Source organism: Gossypium arboreum, chromosome 3, assembly GCF_025698485.1.
Source record: "Gossypium arboreum isolate Shixiya-1 chromosome 3, ASM2569848v2, whole genome shotgun sequence".
Taxonomy (NCBI): Eukaryota; Viridiplantae; Streptophyta; class Magnoliopsida; order Malvales; family Malvaceae; genus Gossypium; species Gossypium arboreum.
The window spans coordinates 59,333,960-59,349,267 of NC_069072.1; positions in this window are offsets into that span (position 1 = coordinate 59,333,960).

Sequence of the window (15,308 nt, forward strand, 5' to 3'; positions counted from 1 at the left end):
TATCAACTGATCTCCATCCGTTGCCATTGAGAAAAAGACTCCACAAGAGGTATGGTCCGTAATCCCGCTAATTATTCGATTTAAAGATTTTTGGGTGTCTGCGATGCTCATGTTGATAATGGAAAATTGGAACCGAGATCCATTAAATGCGTTTTCTTGGTTATAAAGTGGTGTAAAAGGCTATAAGTTATGGTGTCCTGAAAATAGAAAAGTTGTGATTAGCAGAGATGTTGTTTTTGACGAAACCGCTATGCTACCTAACTTATCTCTTAAAGACTCTTCCAATAAAGAAAACCAAAAGCGGTGGAGCATCGATTAATACGTAATCAACTCCTCAAGCCAAGACAAAATTGAGAATAGAGTTGCTTCTTCACCGCAATACTCTATCGCCAAAAACAGACAAGAAGAGAAATTAAACCTCCAAAGAAGTATGCCAAGGTTGATCTAGTTGCTTATGCTTTAAATGTGGTGAAGATATAGATGCGAATCAAGAGCCATTTAATTATTCCGAGGCGATTAGTGTGAAGACTCAGAAAAGTGGATGTTTGCTATGCAAGAGGAGATGGAATCACTCCACAAAAACAGAACATGGGATCTTGTAAAACTTCCTAAAGGTAAAAAGGTTGTTCGTTGTAAATGGGTGTTTAAAAAGAAAGAAGGGACTCTAGGAGTTGAAGAACCCAGATATAAAGCAAGGCTTGTTGCAAAAGGTTACAGTCAAATTCCAGGAGTGGACTTCACAGATGTGTTCTCTCCAGTTGTTAAGCATAGTTCGATTCGAGCTTTGCTTGGTATTGTTGCCATGCATGATTTGGAGCTTGAGCAGTTAGATGTAAAAACTGCATTTTTGCATGGAGAACTTGAGGAAGATATTTACATGCAACAACCAGAGGGTTTTATAGTCTCGTAAAAAGAGGACTATGTTTGCTTTTTGAAAAAGTCCCTTTACGGTTTGAAACAATCACCAAGACAAGGGTACAAGAGGTTTGATTCCTTTATGACTTCTCATGATTTCAAAAGAAGTAGTTTTGACAGTTGTGTCTACTTTAAGAAAAAGCAGTGATGGTTCTTTTGTGTATCTACTTCTTTATGTTGATGACATGTTGATAGCAAAGAAAAGATAAAAGAGAGATAAGAAAGGTTAAAGCCCAACTAAGTGAAGAATTTGAGATGAAAGATTTAGGACCAGCAAAGAAGATACTTGGTATGGAGATTCTCGAGATAGAAAAGCAAGTAAATTGTACCTAAGTCGGAAGGGTACATTGAGAAAGTTCTTTGCGGTGTTCAATATGCGAGTGCTAAGCTTCGTTAGTACTCCTTTAGCAACCCATTTCGGACTTTCATCGGCCTTATCTCCTCAATCGATAATGAGATTGAGTACATGTCACATGTTCCATACTCTAGTGCAGAGGATCTCTCATGTATGCTATGGTTTGTTCACGTCGGATTTATCATATGCAATCGGGCAGTTAGCGGATACATGGCGAATCTGGTAAAGAACACGGAAAGCGATTCGGTGGATTTTAAGATACTTACGAGGCACTACTAATGTTTGCTTACGTTTGGAAGAACTAAAGATGGAGTTATAGGGTATGTTGATGCTGATTTTGCTGGAGACCTTGATAGAAGAAGATCTCTCACGAGTTACGTCTTTACAATCGGAGGTTGTGCAATTAGTTGGAAAGCCACTTTGCAAACTACAAGCCGCTTTGTCTACCAATCGGTGAGTACATGGCGATTCTCGAGGCTTGTAAAGAAGCTATTTGGTTGAAGGGACTATTTAGTGAACTCAATGAAGACCTTCAAATCAGCACACGAGATTTTGTGACAATGAGTGCCATCTTTCTTACAAAAGATCAAATGTTTCATGAGAGAACAAAACACATTGATATTCGGTATCATTTTGTTCGTGATATTATTGCTCGTGGTGATATTGTTGTGAGCAAAATTAGCACTCATGAAAATCCTGCAGATATGATGACTAAGTCACTTCCTATAACCAAGTTTGAGCATTGCTTAGACTTGGTTGGTGTTCATTGTTGAAGTTAAACCCTTAAGGGTTTTTGGAAGAGGTGAAGAACTTGTTTATTGAAAGTTCGCGATGAAGAACTTGTTCATTGAGAATTTGTGTCAAGGTGGAGATTGTTAGAATTAAGTGACCCAAATTCTTATTTAAATAAAATACGATGGAAAATAAAATAAAAGTAAAATCCATATAGAACTAGACTTCTTTTATTTTATTTTAGAATAAGGTTTTAAACCTTATTAAACTCCATCTATTTTATATTGATTAGGATAAGGTGTTTCAATCCTACTAGAATATGGCTTTGCAAGCCTATAAATAGACATAGTCTATTCCTCTTGTATTTGAGTAAAAATTTTTCGACATAGTGAATTTTCTTCTCCTCTGCCCGTGGTTTTTTTCCCGAAAGGGTTTCCACGTAAAATTTATGTGTTCTTTATTTTTATTTATTTTATTCTATTTTATTTTTCACAATATGAGTAAGTTTTGAGAAAGTGAATTTGGTATTTAATTTAAAATGCCATGATATACATGTATGATAGATGAATGATATCCTATTGTCCTTACCATAATAAGGTTATTGAGAAAGAAATCATAAACATGTTGTTTGTGTAGCCGAATGGCTATTAGAGAATTTAACAAAGAACAAAATTGGGGATATGTATATATTCTTATGTGTGTTTGCTCATTGAGCTGGAAGTTTGGTAAAAGAGGTATACATGTATTAGATTTGAATAATGTTCACAACACAAAGTCAATGAGCATGTTATATGCCTATGTGCGAATTAGTGGACTTGAATTTCAAATGTGATTTTGCTATGTGAATTGTGGTAACATGTGAATAAATATGTACGAGACTCAACGATGTGAATCCGGGCTTAAAGACCCGATGACTATATGTGCGGAGATTATGTCTGGATTAAGATCCGCAGGCTTTATGTGGAGATTTCATTCGAGCTAAAGGTCTCGACGATGATCCGGGCTAAGTCCCAAGAGCATTCAGATCTTGGCGATATATATCCGGTTAAGTCCCGTAGAGCATTCGTCTTTGGTGTTACATCCGGCTAAATCAAGAGCATTCATGCTAGTGATGTATCCGGACCAGTCCCGAAGAGCGATCATGCCGGTGACGTGTATTCGTGCCTTCGTGTTTCAGCGTGCTTTGTGCCGGTGATATGTATTCGCCTTCGTGCCTAGCGTGCTTTGTGCGGTGATATGTATTCGCCTTCGAGCCTAGCGTGCTTTGTGCCGATGATATGTATTCGCCTTCGTGCCTAGCGAGCTTTGTGCCGGTGATATGTATTCGCCTTCGTGCTAGCGTGCTTTGTGCGGTGATATGTATTCGCCTTCGAGCCTAGCGTGCTTTGTGCGGTGATATGTATTCGCCTTCGAGCCTAGCAGTGCTTTGTACCGTGATATGTATTCGGTCTTCGTGCCTCAGCGTGCTTAATGCCGATGATTCGAGCAAGGTTTAAGTGTTCATTACCGTATGAATTCAAAGTTAAATGAAAGAATACGTTTAAAGTGTACATATATGATGTTTTATAGACTTGGTTAAGTTTTTTTTTCAATGTGTAATAACGAATGAATAAGAGCACTATGTGTGTGAATGATTAGAGGCACTGTGTGTGTGCGAATTCCTTTAACCGAGCACTATGAGTGCGAGATCGGTCAGTGGGCACTAAGTGTGTGAAGTGGAATTCATGTAAGACCTCGTCTGGGACGAAGGCATTGATTTGAGATAGTGTGTAAGACCATGTCTGGGACACGGCATCGGCTCGATATGTGAGAATATGTAAGACCATATCTAGGATATGGCATTGTAAGAGCTATATGTGCTTAATGAGTATCCGTAATGATTTTGAATGATTCAACGGGTATATTTAAGATGATAAATTAAGTAAGATCGAGAATGCTTATACCGGTATGTGGAAGTTGATTTTCTGTTGGAAATAAGTTAAGTTGAATAGTGAGAGATGATGGAGTTATAAAGGATATTTATTGGGATGTTTGAATATATGTGTACGTTCGGTCAGGTTACAGCTTATACATGAATGAAAATGTGGGTTACACATATGTGGGTTGATGATGTGAATTATACATGTTAATATGTGCTTAATATGTGTTTGAAACGCATTTGTGAATTAAATTAAGTGATTATTGCTTATGAAATCAAGAAAATGAGATATATGTGCCTACTTGTAGAAATGTTTATGTATTTGTTTTAAGATAAGAAAATGATTTTATAGATCGATGCGAAATCAATAATGAATTACAATTGCTATCGATGAGTTAATGTTTATATGGACATGATGCAATAAGAGGACATTATCCTAACCTAGTCGCTAGTAAGATTTTCAGGATGAAAATCCCTAAAGAGGGGAGAGTTGTGACATCCCTAATTTGACTCTAGTCGGAAGTGGTTTGAGACCCCAAAACAGAGTCACACAAGAAATTGATTGTTAAATTTCATGTCTATATTATGGTACAATTTGTGTGTGAAATTTTGATGCTTTGATTTTGTCAATTGAATGCGAATTTAATCAAAAAGGGCTTATGTGAGAAACATTGAAAATGTGTTGGTTAATTTTTAAAATGGCCAAATTGTTGCATGGATTAAATATGGGGACTTGCATGTCAAAGTCCCCATTTTTCATGATAGTGGTCGGCCATGTTGATGTTTATGACAATATATATGTATTATTTACTAGTTTTAAGGCAACTAAATGGTTTTATAATTTTTATAATATTATTGAATGAATAAATAAGTGAGAATTTGGGTGAAGAAAAAAAAAAAAGCTTCATCTTTGTTATTCATGATCGAATTGTAAGAGAGGAAGGGGGAAGCTCCATTTGGTCACTTTAGGCTTGAATCAAGGTAAGACTTCTAATCAATTCTTAAAATTCTTGTTAATTTTAAGTTAGCTACCAAGCTCTTTATTCAACCCATATTAAAATTTTGATTTTTGGAAAGGATTTGAGCATTCGACCATGGGAGAAATTGAAGAGGATAGATTGTTGTTCTCATGTTTTAATGAAGTTTGAGTTAGTTAATACTTAGTTGTTAGTAATTATATTTACTTGAACAAATGCTTGGTATTTAAATGTTAAAATGTAAGCTATTGTTGTTTGGGTTATAGAAGTGAATGGATTAGAGGTTTGGCATTGTATATGAATTTTAAGGGTATAATTTGAATAATGTGAGTAGGGTTATGCATAGGTTTGGCTTTGATAATATTGTGTAAAGTGATAAGTAGAAATACTATGATGACAAAAGTTTAGTAACATTTGGCTAAGGACTATAAGTGTTAGTTAATTCAAGATAAAAGTATGGGCGTTAATTACTTCAGTATTTAAAGTTGTGAAGAGTAGGTAATGGTCAATTAAAGTGATGAAGGTTAAATTTTGAAGTTTGGTTAAATTGGACATTCGGCATTACGTATGACATTGGATAAGAGTGTAAGTATTCGTGTGTACAGCATTGAAGATAAATGGAAATTGGTATTGTGGTAAATGTTGATAAGATGACAATGAATTAGCTATATGTTTTGGAACTATCTGTAATTTGAAAATAAAAGTATATAATATTAAGGCATGTATTATACATATATGCATGTGTGTATGCGGTTGTGCATAATTAGGAGTAAATGGTTAAATGATGATAGTCATATATAGGTACGAATATATATATATGCCTTATGTATGTACCATGTACACACGAGGACATTCGGCGATATGATTAAATTCATGTATAAGAAGCATGAAATTGAGTCATGGCATGTTTTATTAAATATGATACATATTGAAATCTATTGTTTTAGATATAGATTAATTGATAAGTGATTTCCAAATGTGATTGTTGAGTGAATAATATTAGTTAAGTACTTAAGCAGATCTATTGTTTTACTTAAGCTTAAGAGCAAAGAGGATCAAAGTCGGATAGGAGAAAAGAGAAAGTAAACGAATAGCCGTGGATATCTAGTCGTCGACCACTTTCGAGGTAAGTTTTAAGCAATTAAACGTTGAGTAAATTCAACCATAATAGGACATAATGAGTTGATTTAATAAGATATGATGTGGCCATGATATGTCTTAAACTCAAATGGTAAGTTCATATGTGTTTGGACTTGGAAATTTAAGAGCAAATTGTAATAATTTGCTTGGACAGCAGCAGTAATGTGATTTTAGAAAATCACTATAAATTGTTGGTGTGGAATTATAGGCTGAATAATATATGTAATCAAAGCTTAGTTGGTCTAGTTTCCTATAAAAGAGACCGTGGAAGCAAAGAAATTTCCTATAAAGAGATATTTAAAGTTGTGTGGGACAGGGTCAGAATGACTCTGAAATCCCCTGTTCTGTTTTAAGAAAATCACTATAATTTGTACAAAAATGGTTACAAGATAACATTTATATGCTTAGACTCCTTAATGAGTCTAATTTCAAATGAAATCAAATAGAACATACTTTGAATTCTGTACAATGAGAATTTTGATTCATAGTGAAGACTGGTCAGGTTAGTCAAACAGTGAAACAGGGGAAACTTTAAGAAAAATCTGGTATTGATTGGCCGAACCTAAAATTCTGAAAAATTTATGGATGGAAGATATACGAGTCTATATTCAGGGAAAATTAACGGCAAGTGATTTGGAGCCTTGTAGCTCCAGTTATAAATAATTTAGTGACCATTTGTCAGGAAAACAACTTGTAGTGAATATGTGATTTTTGTTGTAAACATGGATAAAACTTGTTTTAGTTGCTCATAAGCTATTGATTAAACCCATACTTGAATTCTAATTCGTGATATTGTAAAATGATATATGAGTGTTAGATGGATCTTTGATATTAAAATTTGTGAAATTGTAAGTTTATGAGTATTCGAATATGAAATGATAGTATGGCGTGAAATTGAATTATTCATTGGAAAAGTGATTGATGTAGATTCGACCAAGACCAAGTCTGTACATGATAGTATATGTGGTATGTGAAGCATATTTGAATAATTGTGATGTGAATACATGAAAAATTTATATTTTGGTTTAAGATTTTACGCGATGAATGTGAAAGTGTATATATATGTGATAAGGCCTAATGGCCGATGTGATGAATGTGAAGGTGTATATATGTGATAAGGCCGAATGGCCGATGTGATGAATGTGAAAGTGTGTGTATATGTGATAAGGCCTAATGGCCGATGTGATGAATGTGAAAGTGTATATATATGTGATAAGGCCTAATGGCCGATGTGATGAATGTGAAGGTGTATATATGTGATAAGGCCGAATGGCCAATGTGATGAATGTGAAAGTGTATAAATGTGATAAGTCCCGAAGGGCATTTGTGTCAGTACTATATATGGGTTAAAACCCCGCAGGCCTTATGCGAGAATATTATCTTGATTAATGTCCATAGGCTTCGTGCTTGTACTATATCCGAGCTTTAAAGACCCGACGGCTAAATGCTAGGATTCAAGTAAGACTTTGATATTAAGTATCTGCAATAAGTTACCATCAAATAAGTGTTATGTATTTAAGATGTTCAAAGGTCGTATTTACTCATCGGTGGAGTGATTTGAGGTGAATTATCGATGATCAAGAGAGCATATTCGCCCAAAAGCCTTATGATTTGAGTATGGGTTGGGCTAAATGTACCAAAGACAAGGTTGTGGATTTCGACTACCACTGGGGATCATCAAGACTTCGTCACACTATCTACCATTGCGGCAACTATGTAATTAGACTTAGCTTATGGCATGTATAGGATAGACAATATAGTAGAATGATATTATGACTATTGTATATAAGCCATACGAAAATGGCATCTGTTTGACGTTTACTTATAGAAGTTTAGATTTTATTCCTGGCTGTGTTTAGTACTTATCTAAATGAATGTTCGTTATTTCAAAAAAAAAACAACATTAAAGAAGGGGTTTAAAATTTTATTCTTCCGATCTTATTCCAAATTTCTGGTAATGCCTCATCCTATTCCGGCGACGGTTACGGGATACGGGTGTTACATTTTAGTGGTATCAGAGCCAGGTTTAGTTGATTCTAGGACTAACGTAGCACATGTGAGTCTAGTTATATATGCCATAGAGTGATAATAAGATAGTGTGATGATTTCGATGCTTTAAAAGTATTTCTCATATTGTAATGAATTCGATCCCAATCGAAATGTGAGAGAGATGGTATTGAGATCTTGAGACATGCTTATGATGCGTCAATATTGAGAAAGGTATAATATGTGTTAGAATTAAGTGACCCAAATTCTTATTTAAATAAAATACGATGGAAAATAAAATAAAAGTAAAATCCATATAGAACTAGACTTCTTTTATTTTATTTTAGAATAAGGTTTTTAAACCTTATTAAACTCCATCTATTTTATATTGATTAGGATAAGGTGTTTCAATCCTACTAGAATATGGCTTTGCAAGCCTATAAATAGACATAGTCTATTCCTCTTGTATTTGAGTAAAATTTTTCGACATAGTGAATTTTCTTCTCCTCTCGCCGTGGTTTTTTTTCCGAAAGGGTTTCCACGTAAAATTTATGTGTTCTTTATTTTTATTTATTTTATTCTATTTTATTTTTCACAAGCGGAGATTATGTGCGGATTAAGATCCGCGAGCTTTATGTGGAGATTTCATTCGAGCTAAAGGTCTCGACGATGATCCGGCTAAGTCCCGAAGAGCATTCAGATCTGGCGATATATATCCGGTTAAGTCCCGTGAGAGCATTCGTGTTGGTGTTACATCCGGCTAAACTCAAGAGCATTCATGCTAGTGATTAGCTTTGTGCCTGATATGTATTCGCCTTCGAGCTCAGCGTGCTTTGTGCCGATGATATGTATTCGCCTTCGTTTCAGCGAGCTTTGTGCCGTGATATGTATTCGCCTTCGTGTTTCAGCGTGCTTTGTGCCGGTGATATGTATTCGGGCCTTCGAGCCTAGCAGGCTTTGTGCCGGTGATATGTATTCGCCTTCGAGCCAGCGTGCTTTGTACCAGTGATATGTATTCGTCTTCGTGCCTCAGCGTGCTTAATGCCGATGATTCGAGCAAGGTTTAAGTGTTCATTACCGTATGAATTCAAAGTTAAATGAAAGAATACGTTTAAAGTGTACATATATGATGTTTTAGAAATAATAAACAAAGGTGTATGCTCTTTATTCAACCCATATTAAAATTTTGATTTTGGAAAGGATTTGAGCATTCGACCATGGGAGAAATTGAAGAGGATAGATTGTTGTTCTCATGTTTTAATGAAGTTTGAGTTAGTTAATACTTAGTTGTTAGTAATTATATTTACTTGAACAAATGCTTGGTATTTAAATGTTAAAATGTAAGCTATTGTTGTTTGGGTTATAGAAGTGAATGGATTAGAGGTTTGGCATTGTATATGAATTTTAAGGGTATAATTTGAATAATGTGAGTAGGTAAAGGCTATAAGTGTTAGTTAATTCAAGTATAAAAGTATGTTAATTACTTCGTATAGTTGTGAAGAGTAGGTGGTCAATTAAAGTGATGAAGGTTAAATTTTGAAGTTTGGTTAAATTGGACATTCGGCATTACGTATGACTAAGAGTGTAAGTATTCGTGTGTACAGCATTGAAGATAAATGGAAATTGGTATTGTGGTAAATGTTGATAAGATGACGTAATATGTTTTGGAACTATGTCTGTAATTTGAAAATAAAAGTATATAATATTAAGGCATGTATTATACATATATGCAATCGGTTGTGCATAATTAGGAGTAAATGGGTACACACGAGGACATTGCGATATGATTAAATTCATGTATAAGAAGCATGAAATTGAGTACTACATATTGAAATCTATTGTTTTAGATATAGATTAATTGATAAGTGATGTTAAGTACTTGATCTATTGTTTTACAATTAAAGTGATGAAGGTTAAATTTTGAAGTTTGGTTAAATTGGACATTCGATATGTCTTAAACTCAAATTAGTATGACATTGGATAAGAGTGTATAGTATTCAAAGCTTAGTGTAAGAAAAGAATGAAAAAAAATGTGTGTGAGTGTGGTATTCCCCCCATATGCCGTGAGCATGAATTGAGTGAAAGGATAAAGAAAAAATTGGTTAGATGTAAAAGCGCATTTTGCATGGAGAACTTGAGGAAGATATTTACATGCAACAACCGGAGGGTTTTATAGTCTCGAAAAAGAGGACTATGTTTGCTTCTTTGAAAAAGTCCCTTTACGGTTTGAAAGCAGATCACCAAGACAAGTGGTACAAGAGGTTTGATTCCTTTATGACTTCTCATGATTTCAAAAGAAGTAGTTTTGTGAGTTGTGTCTACTTTAAGAAAAAGCAGTGATGGTTCTTTTGTGTATCTACTTCTTTATGTTGATGACATGTTGATAGCGACAAAAGATAAAGAGAGATAAGAAAGGTTAAAGCCCAACTAAGTGAAGAATTTGAGATGAAAGATTTAGGACCAGCAAAGAAGATACTTGGTATGGAGATTCTCGGAGATAGAAAAGTAAGTAAATTGTACCTAAGTCGGAAGGGGTACATTGAGAAAGTTCTTTTGGGTTCAATATGCGAGTGCTAAGCTGTTAGTACTCCTTTAGCGACCCATTTCGGACTTTCATCGGCCTTATCTCCTCAATCGGATAATGAGATTGAGTACATGTCACATGTTCCATACTCTAGTGCGATAGGATCTCTCATGTATGCTATGGTTTGTTCACGTCGAGTTATCATATGCGATCGGTCAGATTAGCGAGATACATGGCGAATCACGGTAAAGAACACTGGAAAGCGATTCGGTGGATTTTAAGATACTTACGAGGCACTACTAATGTTTGCTTACAGTTTGGAAGAACTAAAGATGGAGTTATAGGGTATGTTGATGCTGATTTTCTTTGGAGACCTTGATAGAAGAAGATCTCTCACGAGTTACGTCTTTACAATCGGAGGTTGTGCAATTAGTTGGAAAGCCACTTTGCAAACTACGATCGCTTTGTCTACCCTGAAGCTGAGTACATGGCGATTCTTGAGGCTTGTAAAGAAGCTATTTGGTTGAAGGGACTATTTAGTGAACTCAATGAAGACCTTCAAATCAGCACGATATTTTGTGACGGTCAGTGCCATCTTTCTTACAAAAGATCAAATGTTTCATGAGAGAACAAAACACATTGATATTCGGTATCATTTTGTTCGTGATATTATTGCTCGTGGTGATATTGTTGTGAGCAAAATTAGCACTCATGAAAATCCTGCAGATATGATGACTAAGTCACTTCCTATAACCAAGTTTGAGCATTGCTTAGACTTGGTTGGTGTTCGTGTTGAAGTTAAACCCTTAAGGGTTTTTGGAAGAGGTGAAGAACTTGTTTATTGAAAGTTCGCGATGAAGAACTTGTTCATTGAGAATTTGTGTCAAGGTGGAGATTGTTAGAATTAAGTGACCCAAATTCTTATTTAAATAAAATACGATGGAAAATAAAATAAAAGTAAAATCCATATAGAACTAGACTTCTTTTATTTTATTTTAGAATAAGGTTTTAAACCTTATTAAACTCCATCTATTTTATATTGATTAGGATAAGGTGTTTCAATCCTACTAGAATATGGCTTTGCAAGCCTATAAATAGACATAGTCTATTCCTCTTGTATTTGAGTAAAAATTTTTCGACATAGTGAATTTTCTTCTCCTCGCCTGTGGTTTTTTTTCGAAAGGGTTTCCACGTAAAATTTATGTGTTCTTTATTTTTATTTATTTTATTCTATTTTATTTTTCACAATATGAGTAAGTTTTGAGAAAGTGAATTTGGTATTTAATTTAAAATGCCATGATATACATGTATGATAGATGAATGATATCCTATTGTCCTTACCATAATAAGGTTATTGAGAAAGAAATCATAAACATGTTGTTTGTGTAGCCGAATGGCTATTAGAGAATTTAACAAAGAACAAAATTGGGGATATGTATATATTCTTATGTGTGTTTGCTCATTGATTTGGAAGTTTGGTAAAAGAGGTATACATGTATTAGATTTGAATAATGTTCACAACACAAAGTCAATGAGCATGTTATATGCCTATGTGCGAATTAGTGGACTTGAATTTCAAATGTGATTTTGCTATGTGAATTGTGGTAACATGTGAATAAATATGTACGAGACTCAACGATGTGAATCCGGGCTTAAAGACCCGATGACTATATGTGCGGAGATTATGTGCGGATTAAGATCCATGAGCTTTATGTGGAGATTTCATTCGAGCTAAAGGTCTCGGCGATGATCCGGGCTAAGTCCCAAAGAGCATTCGTCTTGGCGATATATATCCGGGTTAAGTCCGTAGAGCATTCGTCTTTGGTGTTACATCGGGCTAAATCGAAGAGCATTCATGCTAGTGATGTATCCGGACCAGTCGAAGAAGCGATCATCTTTGGTGGCGTGTATTGAGCCTTCGTGCCTAGCGAGCTTTGTGCGGTGATATGTATTAGACGCCGTGCCTAGCGAGCTTTGTCTTGGTGATATGTATTCGACCTTGAGCCTAGCGGGCTTTGTGCCGATGATATGTATTCGACGCTTCGTGCCTAGCGAGCTTTGTGCCGGTGATATGTATTAAGACGCCGTGCCTAGCGAGCTTTGTGCCGGTGATATGTATTCGACCTTGAGCCTAGCGAGCTTTGTGCCTTGATATGTATTCGCCTTGAGCCTAGCAAGCTTTGTACCGGTGATATGTATTGGTCTTCGTGCCTAGCGAGCTTAATGCCGATGATTCGAGCAAGGTTTAAGTGTTCATTACCGTATGAATTCAAAGTTAAATGAAAGAATACGTTTAAAGTGTACATATATGATGTTTTATAGACTTGGTTAAGTTTTTTTCAATGTGTAATAACGAATGAATAAGAGCACTATGTGTGTGAATGATTAGAGGCCTTGTGTGTGTGCGAATTCCTTTAACCGAGCACTATGAGTGCGAGATCGGTCGATGGGCACTAAGTGTGTGAAGTGGAATTCATGTAAGACCTAAATGGGACGAAGGCATTGATTTGAGATAGTGTGTAAGACCATATGCAGGACACGGCATCGACTCGATATGTGAGAATATGTAAGACCATATCTAGGATATGGCATTGTAAAAACTATATGTGCTTAATGAGTATCCGTAATGATTTTGAATGATTCAACGGGTATATTTAAGATGATAAATTAAGTAAGATCGAATAAGCGATACCGGTATGTGGAAGTTGATTTTACATTGGAAATAAGTTAAGTTGAATAGTGAGAGATGATGGAGTTATAAAGGATATTTATTGGGATGTTTGAATATATGTATGCGTTCGGTCGAGTTCTGACTTATACATGAATGAAAATGTGGGTTACACATATGTGGGTTGATGATGTGAATTATACATGTTAATATGTGCTTAATATGTGTTTGAAACGCATTTGTGAATTAAATTAAGTGATTATTGCTTATGAAATCAAGAAAATGAGATATATGTGCCTACTTGTAGAAATGTTTATGTATTTGTTTTAAGATAAGAAAATGATTTTATAGATCGATGCGAAATCAATAATGAATTACAATTGCTATCGATGAGTTAATGTTTATATGGACATGATGCAATAAGAGGACATTATCCTAACCTAGTCGCTAGTAAGATTTTCAGGATGAAAATCCTAAAGAGGGGAGAGTTGTGACATCCCTAATTTGACTCTAGTCGGGAAGTGGTTTGAGACCCCAAAGCAGAGTCACACAAGAAATTGATTGTTAAATTTCATGTCTATATTATGGTACAATTTGTGTGTGAAATTTTGATGCTTTGATTTTGTCAATTGAATGCGAATTTAATCAAAAAGGGCTTATGTGAGAAACATTGAAAATGTGTTGGTTAATTTTTAAAATGGCCAAATTGTTGCATGGATTAAATATGGGGACTTGCATGTCAAAGTCCCCATTTTTCATGATAGTGGCGCCATGTTGATGTTTATGACAATATATATGTATTATTTACTAGTTTTAAGGCAACTAAATGGTTTTATAATTTTATAATATTATTGAATGAATAAATAAGTGAGAATTTGGGTGAAGAAAAAAAAAGCTTCATCTTTGTTATTCATGATCGAATTGTAAGAGAGGAAGGGGAAGCTCCATTTGGTCACTTTAGGCTTGAATCAAGGTAAGACTTCTAATCAATTCTTAAAATTCTTGTTAATTTTAAGTTAGCTACCAAGCTCTTTATTCAACCCATATTAAAATTTTGATTTTGGAAAGGATTTGAGCATTCGACCATGGGAGAAATTGAAGAGGATAGATTGTTGTTCTCATGTTTTAATGAAGTTTGAGTTAGTTAATACTTAGTTGTTAGTAATTATATTTACTTGAACAAATGCTTGGTATTTAAATGTTAAAATGTAAGCTATTGTTGTTTGGGTTATAGAAGTGAATGGATTAGAGGTTTGGCATTGTATATGAATTTTAAGGGTATAATTTGAATAATGTGAGTAGGGTTATGCATAGGTTTTGGCTTTGATAATATTGTGTAAAGTGATAAGTAGAAATACTATGATGACAAAAGTTTAGTAACATTTGGCTAAGGACTATAAGTGTTAGTTAATTCAGTATAAAAGTATGGGCGTTAATTACTTCGTATTTAAAGTTGTGAAGAGTAGGTAATGGTCAATTAAAGTGATGAAGGTTAAATTTTGAAGTTTGGTTAAATTGGACATTCGGCATTACGTATGACATTGGATAAGAGTGTAAGTATTCGTGTGTACAGCATTGAAGATAAATGGAAATTGGTATTGTGGTAAATGTTGATAAGATGACAGTCGGAATTAGCTATATGTTTTGGAACTATCTTGTAATTTGAAAATAAAAGTATATAATATTAAGGCATGTATTATACATATATGCATGTGTGTATGCGGTTGTGCATAATTAGGAGTAAATGGTTAAATGATGATAGTCATATATAGGTACGAACATATATATATATGCCTTATGTATGTACCATGTACACACGAGGACATTCACGATATGATTAAATTCATGTATAAGAAGCATGAAATTGAGTCATGGCATGTTTTATTAAATATGATACATATTGAAATCTATTGTTTTAGATATAGATTAATTGATAAGTGATTTCCAAATGTGATTGTTGAGTGAATAATATTAGTTAAGTACTTAAGCAGATCTATTGTTTTACTTAAGCTTAAGAGCAAAGAGGATCAAAGTCGGATAGGAGAAAAGAGAAAGTAAACGAATAGCCGTGGATATCTAGTCGTCGACCACTT